This window comes from Nansenia antarctica (assembly GCF_963989245.1).
Source record: "Nansenia antarctica genome assembly, chromosome: 8".
Lineage (NCBI taxonomy): Eukaryota > Metazoa > Chordata > Actinopteri > Argentiniformes > Microstomatidae > Nansenia > Nansenia antarctica.
In genome coordinates this window covers 29,682,814-29,692,954 of record NC_137678.1, presented here as the reverse complement: position 1 = coordinate 29,692,954, position 10,141 = coordinate 29,682,814, and positions in this window count along the sequence as shown.

Genomic DNA, 10,141 nt, shown 5'->3' with positions numbered 1-10,141 from the left:
GGATTTTGTGGCTGGACATTTCTCCCAAGGGGAAGACCAAGAGGCAGGGTCATTGTTTTGGAACGGTCCGAGGCTGTCATACAAGGAAGGACATGTCAGGGACACGAAGAGGAGAGGATGTGAACAATTGTTACAGTTTATGCAAATCAAACAAATGCAGGTTGTTAGTTAAGTTTAATTTCATTTATGTTTCTGTTTCTGGCACATGGACCGTTCTTTTTTTTTTTTTTTTACGAGTTGAATATTTTGAAACTCTTAAAGCCATATGAAGGATGAGAACGTTCTCATCTCATCCCACAAGACAATAGGAATGGTATTGATGACTCAGTATTGTCTCCTGGTAAATACTTGAATATGGTCAGAACCAAAACCACAGCCATGCGGGGGGAGGACCCAGACAGCAGTTGGAATGTCCCGCAGGTTTACGGTCACATTGTGGTTACGTATTGTGAATACCAAATCGAGCCCTAGACTCTACCCCCTTAGATCTGAGGAGATTGGAAAGGTGCTGTCAAGAGTGCTAAGGGGGTAGGGGCTAGGGGGTGGATTTGGAATTCTGCAATGGAAAGGCTATACGTTCACTAATACAGGCTTAGCTAAAGGGGTGAGGGTTCCTCACTGTCAGCACTGTTCTACAGCTAACAGCAGTCGTTGCTAGCATGACTAGGTTAATAGCAGTAGCCTAGCTGTTCTTGGTAACAGTTACCTTGATGGTGAGAGTCACGTCAGCCCCACATTACCCACGTAGCGTGCACAAGTGTCGCAAAAGTCATTAGCGACAGCGCTCATAGAGGAACTGTTTCTATTTGAGACGAGTTCCCGCTCAAAGCGAACCTTTGGAAGTACGTCATGCATTCATCTGTCGTTTTGTGATTTCGCTCACCCATCCTGATCGTTTTTGTATGTGGATATTTAAAAGCGGCACTCACGCGAGAGTTGTGTGGGGCTGGTGTTGCTCGCTAGCAGCGGGTCAGGGGTGCACTACGTGTTTGTTAGTGGGTCGGTTGACATGATGGTGACATGACCTCAAGGCCTGACAAATCGTGAGCTTAGAATGATAAGGTTCTATCTCCGTTTAGGGCAGTTCAGAGATATTGAGCGTCAACATTTTTACATTCCATTATGTTTTGTCAGATGGAACCTTTGTATTTTATGAATTACTACCAAAAAACCTCAACATTTTAAAAATAACACCACACAGGAATTAATAAACACCTAATGGATCAGATTATGTAAAAAACTCAATTTTGACAAAAATTGAGATAGAACCTTATAATTCTAACGTCACGAAGTGGGTCGGTTGACATGATGGTGACATGACCTCAAGGGCTGACAAATGCCACTGCATTGCATTAGCGCTGCGCAGGGCCTTTTTTTGTTTTATCTGAACCCGGTAGCAATGATGGTCACTTGCTAGAAGGCATTGCAACATGGTTTCTAAAATATCAAACATTTCTTCAAGACCTAGGAATGCTCTTTGCCTCTGCCTAGCCTCAATTTAATTGCATTGTTTCATTGTTAAAGTGTTAATTGCATCGTTAAAGTGCTCGATGAAGAGGCCGGTTTCACAGACAAGGCTTCAACCTATTCCTGGACTAAATCACACTTCCAATGTAAAATCTCCATTGAAAATGCTTTTTAATCTAGGATTAGTTTGAAGCTTTGTCTGTGACTCCAGCCCTGTGTGGGTGTGTAGTTGCACTCATGCCATATGGGAGATTGTGTGAACCACAATGCAACAATCTACCACTTAAACCTTTAAATACAAAACCGTTTTCTTCCAGTTTGTAGTCCATAAAGTCTAGATTTAATTAAATTGTTTCACCCAGACACTTGTGGGCCTCAAGAATTCGGATCGCGGGCCAAATTCGCCCCCCCCCGGGTCGAGTGTTGTGCACCCCTGCAGTAGGTTAACTGCTCCCTCGCTAATAGTAACAGTTACTTCGACGGTGAGGGTTACTCGCTAGCAGTGGAACCAACTGTTCCCCAACAGTTAGCCAAACATTAGATGAGCTTATTACTCCAGTTCTGGAGGGAAAATATGGCCCCTGGCGGGCTGTGTGTGTGTGGTCAGTAGGAGTTTCGTGCGGAGCGACTTTTTTTTTGTACATAACTGTGGATTTATTGAGTGTGTTTCTGGCACTCTGTATTATTTTATAGGTCTTATAGATCTGGAATATTTTTTGCCGCCTAAACTCAGAAACATCAGCTTCCTCTCCAGTCTGGTTATGTTTCATATTTAAACGGATTAGCAGTTCTTATGTAGTGTATTTATTCTTTTCAATTTGGCCCAGTGAGAAGGCGCCAGAGATCCAACGTTGACGAAGGAAGGGGTACATATTGCTAAAAAGGGGAGTTCAGGCTCTGGTTCATCGTTTCAAAAGTTTCGTATCGCCATGGTCACGGTCATTCTGCCTTGAGGGATACAGAGAGTTAAGTGACAAGAGAATAAAGTCCAAACTGTGGATCCGAACATACCATGTTGTCAGTTATTATTCTTTGAGGAGCACTTAAATTCAATAACTTTATTTTTCCCAAGTCAGAGTTACACACGCAAGTATCTCAAGTTAGGATCTGGCCTTAAGCCTTTCCAGTGTTTGTCCCAAGAAATACCTTAACGGTGGAATAACTTCTCTTTTGTAGACAAGATTTTTAGGGAGGTTGCTGTTATTGTATTTTACTGTTATGTAAATAGTATGTAAAGTACTGTGTGTAAAATACTATTTTATGCCACTTATTTACAATATTTTTGTACTTATATCCGGTCACTCTGTTTATAAACTTGTATACTGTAAACATTATAACGGCTGCTATTTTTATGGGTTCATTCTTCGATATGTACCGTTGTTTAAAAAAAATGGTACATCCTTTGTCATATTCACATTTTAATATTAAAATTATGTAAATTACACTGTTCCCCTGTTTTCATACTGTACTGTGTTAGTGTGTTTGTGTGTGTGTGAGTGTGAGTGTGAGTGTGAGTGTGTGTGTGTGTGTGTGTGTGTGTGTGTGTGTGTGTGTGTGTGTGTGTGTGTGTGTGTGTGTCTGTGTCTGTGTGTGTGTGTGTGTGTGTGTGTGTGTGTGTGTGTGTGTGTGTGTGTGTGTGTGCATGCATGTGTGCTGGTTGTGATCCAGGATAGCACATCAGCTCTGAAAAACATGGAATTCCAAATTCCAGTTTGATTTACAATATCAGCAGCATAGTATCAGACTAAACCAGCCCTGTTTTACTTTGGTTCAAATTCTCAAACAAATTCTCACCATGGAAACACACGGACGCATATAGCCTATTGAAGAGAGTGTGCATATAGCCTATTGAAGAGAGTGTGCATATAGCCTATTGAAGAGAGTGTGCATATAGCCTATTGAAGAGAGTGTGCATATAGCCTATTGAGTGTTGTCTCGTGTTAGACGTGAGAGCGGAAAGGAGTTTCTTGGATTCATGGCCATCAGACACGTTCCCAGACCGTAGCTTACAATTGGTCGTATGTGTTCGTAGGATACAATACTGATAATGTGCATATCAAAACAGGAAAACTGGTAAGATATGTAACATCATGACTAAGCAGCTGGTGCTACAGAATGAACAATAGGACCTTTGAAAAATATATATCCTAACACTGTCTGGCTGCAAAAATGTACAATAAATATAAATTAAAACACGGATCAAATCGAATGCGATGTCAACTACCAAATGATACATTAGTATATATATATAATATATTTGACTGAACTAACCAAGTCTCTGGGAATCCACGTGCCTACTGCCTGTGACGACGATGAGCTGAAGAAAGGCGCCAAAACTCATCAAAAGAGGCGTAAGTCACGTGAGTCTGGGTAGCTACCATTTCTGAAAGGGGGGTTATAACATTAGTTAATTCATAAATCAATCAAAAACTACTACTTTCTTATTATATAATTTATAATATATGTGTATGCAACGCATATATTAGTGTTCTTTGTTTACTACATTCTTCTACATGGAAAGTCCTTGGGGGACATCGGGCTGTGGGAACATAGACACGCTCGCTTTGTTTCCAGCCGCTCTTTCTCTTGAAAGAAGGGGAATATCGCCTCTATACTATTTAAAAAGGTAAGAACCAAATATATTTACTTATGATAGCTTTAGCTAGGACTAACGATATGCTAGCTAGCAAGCAGTTAATGGTAGTCAAGGCAAGGGAAAAATGTTCTCCGGTAGAACATCAAGTGTAAGTTACAGCTATAGTGTGTTCAATTTATGTTGAATAGTAATGATATTTGTTTTATGCGACATCATCTTCGCATGAAAGGTATATAAATATTTCCCTTGTTTTTTCCACCTCTATTGGGGCCAATCGCTAATGTTGTAGCTGCTAGCTAGCTAGCTCTATGCTAAGGTCCAGCTTGCTAGCTAGTAGTAAATAGCTAGCTAACAATGGCTTTCAGCTATGGCTTTTGGCTAACAAACTGGTACTTTTCTCATTGTATTTATTTACGAATGAGAAAGGACCGATTGGGGGGCTTGGCTAGCGTTAGGTAGCTATGCTAACAGTGTTTCCCACAGGAGTGAGGAGGCGAGGTCCAGAGGGGCGTAACGTTAGATCATTAAAATCTGCATGTAGCCTCTGGTAAGCTTACTTAAATGGATGGTTGAGTATTTTTCAAGCTATATATATATATATATATATATATATATTATGATTTGGGTTTTTGAATGAATGAATGAATGAATGAATGAATGAATGAATGGTCTTTATTGTCATTGCTATAGTACAGGTACCAAACAACGAAATTTAGGAGGGGTGGCTCCCCTGGTGCTAGGAAAGAAAAACAAACTAAAAAAAACAAGAAGGGAAGGAGCTGGTTTACATAAATAAAGGCTATGTACACTATCCACTATACTATACTGTACAGATAGACGACTAGGGTTGTCATATTGCACATAGTGTTATTGCACATTCATTTAAAGTGTCGCAGTTTGCAGGCTTGAAATGTACATATTTGTGCCTCAGCACTACACCTGATTTTTTCAGTCCAGCAGCTGCCATCAATCCGTCCAGACTGTCCAGGGCCCAGAACCTAGGTCTTTGCTGTGTTCAGGGCCTGGATGGCCCTGGGGTAGAAGCTGTGCTTCAGTCTGTTTGTCCTTGCGGCCATGGTCCTGTACCGCCTTTTCGAGGGCAGCCGGGCAAAGGGTTCGTACCCAGGGTGGGTTGGGTCTCTGGAGATCTTGGAGGCCTTCCTGAGACAGCGTGTGTTGTACAGCTCTTCCAGAGAGGGGAGGGGGGCGCCGGTGATCTTCTGGGCTGTTCTCACGACTCTCTGTAGCGCATTTCTCTCCGCGGTTGTGCAGCTGGAGAACCAGTTGCAGATGCCGTAGGTGAGGATGCTCTCCACTGCGCCGCGGTAGAAGGCCACCATTATCTCCTGCTTGATGTGTTCCTTCCTGAGGACTCTCAGGAAGTAGAGCCGCTGTTGTGCCTTCTTGATGGTGGCTGCTGTGTTGTTCTTCCAGGACAGGTCATCCTGTATGTGCACCCCCAGGAATCGGAGGGCTGAGACTCTCTCCACGCTCTCTCCGTCGATGAGCAGGGGCTGGACCTCAGACTTTTTCCTCCTGAAGTCCACAATGATTTCCTGGGTCTTTGACTTGTTCAGCAGCAGGTTGTTAACCTTGCACAGCTTGCTCAGTTGCTCTACCTCATCCCTGTACGCCGCCTCGTCCCCCCCCGAGATGCAGCCCACCACGGTGGTGTCGTCTGCAAACTTTACGATGGAGTTGCTCGGGTGGACGGGGGGATGGGGGGACCCAGTGCTGAGTCTGAGGGCTGTGGAGGTGTGGGAGCCCACCCGCACCCTCTGCGGGGCGGTCGGTCAGGAAGTCCTTGATCCATGCACATATAGAGTGTGATAGTCCCAGGTCTAGTAGTTTGGTCACTAGCCTGTCTGGAAGGATGGTGTTGAAGGCAGAGCTGAAGTCCACAAAGAGCAGTCTCGCGTAGCTGTTTCCCCTCTCCAGGTGGGATAGAGTGGCGTGGAGAGTCGTCGCGATGGCGTCCTCTGTGGACCTGTGGGCTCTGTAGGCGAACTGGTATGGATCCAGGTTGGGCGGGAGGCGTGTGAGTATGTGGGCCCGGACTAGTTTCTCGAAGCACTTCATGATGATTGGTGTGAGTGCCACCGGGCGGTAGTCGTTTTAGGCAGCTCACCGTGCTTTTCTTCGGGACTGGGATGATAGTTGAGGTTTTCAGGCAGGGTGGGATGGTGGCCTGGGACAGGGACTGGTTGAAGATGTTGGTGAAAACCCCGGCCAGCTGGTCGGCGCAGTCCCTCAGCACCCGTCCCAGGACGCCATCCGGCCCCGAGGCTTTCCTGGGGTCCACCGCCTTCAGCACGCGTCTCACTTCATGCTCTGTGAGGGTGAGGCTGCTGAGAGCTGGAGAGAGTGGTGTTTGTGTTGTGGTTACCTCCGTTCGCCCCTCGTCGAACCGGGCGTAGAAGGAGTTCAGCTTTTCCGCCAGCAGGGGGTCGTCCTCTGCGGCTGTGAGCCTGTTGGCTCTGAAGTTTGTCATGTGCTGAACCCCCTGCCACATCCGCCTGGAGTCGTTGCTCAGGAAGCATTCCTCAATCTTCTCTCTGTGGTCTGCCTTGGCCTCTCGGATGCCGCGCTTTAGGTTAGCCCTGGTGGTGCTGTACAGCAGTGTGCCCTTCCCTGCGAAGAAGGCGTTGTCCCTCTCATTGATCAGTTTTTGGACCTTCCCAGTCATCCATGGCTTCGTGTTGGGGTAGACCCGGACCCGTTTGTCCACGGTGACTGAGTTGGTGCAGTTCACTATGTGGTTTAGAACCGACGACGTGAACTGTTCTAGGTCCTCATGCTCATATTCCTGCCATGAGGTGTCATTTAGGCAGATCTGCAGTGGAGCGGACCCTTCTGGCCAGGTTCTGACAGTCTTAGTGGTGATGGGAGCACTTTTCCTCATGGTAGTGTAGGCTGGGATCAGGAGGATTGACACATGGTCAGACATGCCTAGATGAGCTAGCGGTCTAGCCTTGTAAGCACGCTTGATGTTGGTGTATACCTTATCCAGGGTTTTTTCTCCTCTTGTTGCACATTTAACATGCTGATAGAACTTGGGTAGTACTGCCTTCAGGTCGGCATGATTAAAATCTCCGGCTATAATGTGGACTGCCTGTGGGTCCGCGCTCTGTTGACCACTGATGACGTCATATAGCCGCGCCAATGCTAAGCTACCATCTGCATTTGGTGCAATGTAAACGCTTGTAATATACACTGCATTGAATTCCCTCGGAAGGTAAGTGGGTCGGCATTTAACAGTCAAGTATTCCAGGTTTGGGGAACAGTGGCTACTTACAGTTTTCGTGTTTAAGCACCAGCTATCCTTCGTAGATATAATGAGCCCACCTCCGCGGGTCTTTCCGCTAAGCAAAGTCCGATCTGCCCGGTGAAGGGATCTCCCTTCCAGGCTAATCGCGGAGTCCAGGATAGTGTAATTTAGCCAGGTTTCAGTGAGAATAATCACACAGCTATCTCCCACGATGTTATTTGTGGCGACCTGTAGTCTCAATTCGTCCATCTTATTAGCCAGGGACCTGACGTTGGATAGGAAAATACTCGGCAAAGCTGGCTTATCCGGGCTACATCTCAGCCTGGCTAGCAGGCCTCCCCTTCCTCCTCGGCGTTGTTTACGGTCTCGCCTCCGCCGCTTGCGCCTGAGGGCTGGGATCGCGTAATATTTTTCACCCGGCGACCGCGCGAGGTCGAATGGGATCCTATGTTGTTTCAAGAACTCCGCCGTTACAGTCCCCTCGTTTTTTGCACCAACTTCTAGTAAGTCTAGTCTGCTGTAGGTACTATTTACACAACCGTTCCCTATAAGTACTAAAATAAAAATGTTTTATAACATAAACACACAGGTACATCACAAACATATCAATAAAAAAACAGAACAAAACAAACAGCCAAACAAAAAAGTAAACAAATAATAAAAATAATGATAAAAGAAGAACACTTACAACAACAACAATATATATATATCATCAAAATAAATGCATAGGTAAAGAAACATAGGAGGGGGTAAAAAACATTTTTCATTCAAGTGTTTGTTTCCTAGTGTGTGCTAGCTTCTGCCTCCTGATATAGAATAATTAACAGGTCCAGTGCTAGTGCAGGTCATTGGGTGGATTTCTTTCATAATTCATATTATAGCCTATATAATATCTTTGTTTGGGGGACTTGAAAGGACTGTATATTTAGCTTGTGGCCTCTTGACTTGAAATTCAGTTAATCCTTGCAGTTGAGAAAGTTAAACAGCTAACATTATCTCTGTTGTGTGCGGTTTCTGTAAGATGACTCGTGTTGCTGAAGGTGAAATACCAGAGTACGTACTCCAGATTTCAGTCAGGTTTCACCTATTTGGAATTCATTAATGAAGGTGAGTAGCTGCGTTGGCAGAAATGCAATATAATATCCGCAAACATCAGATTAGTTTTAGAGATCAAATTGGTTAATCATTCATTCATATATTATTGTGTTGTCACAATTTTGTATATATTGTATAAGTGAATAGTTGTTATAAGGAGCCTGATTCATTTGGTAATTATTTGTTGTAATGTTCACCTCCCGCCAATAGAGGGCGTCTATCTTTGCTGGTCTATCATTGCTATGAGACTGTTGCAGCGGGCCCGTGTCTTCAGACTACACAGCCTGCTGAACAAGCCACATCATCTCTGCTGTTTTATTCCTTCTGTATAAAACAGGTATGGAAGGTCACCAAGCATGAACACTTTTTAGGAACCATATGTGTATAAATATAAATTGTAGTTGATACAGTTATGGGTATTAATATCCAGTCAAATGTGTATTCTGTCGAACTTTACAAGTTCGCTAGCATTGAAGCTAGACAGCTAGCTACCCTGAGCACGTCATGTGACCCACGGCATGCTGATGTGCATTGAGAGAGAGAATGGTGATTCATTGAGAGAGAGAATGGTGATTCATTGAGAGAGAGAATGGTGATTCATTGAGAGAGAGAATGGTGATTCATTGAGAGAGAGAATGGTGATTCGTTGAGAGAGAGAATGGTGATTCATTGAGAGAGAGAATGGGGATTCATTGAGAGAGAGAATGGTGATTCATTGAGAGAGAGAATGGTGATTCATTGAGAGAGAGAATAGTGATTCATTGAGAGAGAGAATGGTGATTCATTGAGAGAGAGAATGGGGATTCATTGAGAGAGAGAATGGTGATTCATTGAGAGAGAGAATGGGGATTCGCGCCAGTATCAAGTATTTCTTTTGTTTCATTTTGGCTCCTGGGCTCATTGGGTTTAATTTGTGGATCAGTTAGAATGTATGTATGTAAGTAATAAAAGGTATTATTGAGTATTGATGGAATGAATGCTTGATAAGCTCAATTCAGTACTGTTGGAAAGTGTAGCCTAGGTTATCATATGAACCTACAGCCAGCATGGCCAAGCCAGTTACGGTGGCTTTGGGTAGTAGCCTACCCAGTTGATAGTTGGATTAATGTTTTGTATGTAAATATGTAATTTGCTAGACAGAGGCTGATTAATTTTGAATATTATTTTAAAGATAATAAAATACAGATTAAGCTGTAGAGACAAGATATATTTTAGTGAACAATCTATTTATGAATAGATTATAGTGAACTGTATAAAAACAGTAAGGAGTGTAACATTTAGGGTTACTAGGTCAACAATAACCTACTATAGCTGTTGGAAGCTATTTAAGTGTCAATTTATTTAATTGGTTTTATATTGCATAAAGTGCAAATGGAAATGTGGTGTGTGTACATGGTGTAATGTGTACATGGAAGTTTATTGAAATATGATGATTGTTAATTGGAAAGGATAATTGTTGAAATGTATAAAGAACAAAGAGAATGCATAAAGAAAAGATTAATTGGATATTTAGTAAATAAAGACTACACAGCCTGCTGAACAAGCCATATGATCTCTGCTGTTTTATTCCATCCTTCTATATAAAACAGACCCCTACATGTTGCTGGCCCCGCCCCTTACCAAGGTGGGACCTGTAACATATGCAGTTGAAAACCTGCTGCATCTGGTGTCATGCTAATCTTCCCAGTCAAAAGCAAATTTGGGCTTCCCGATGC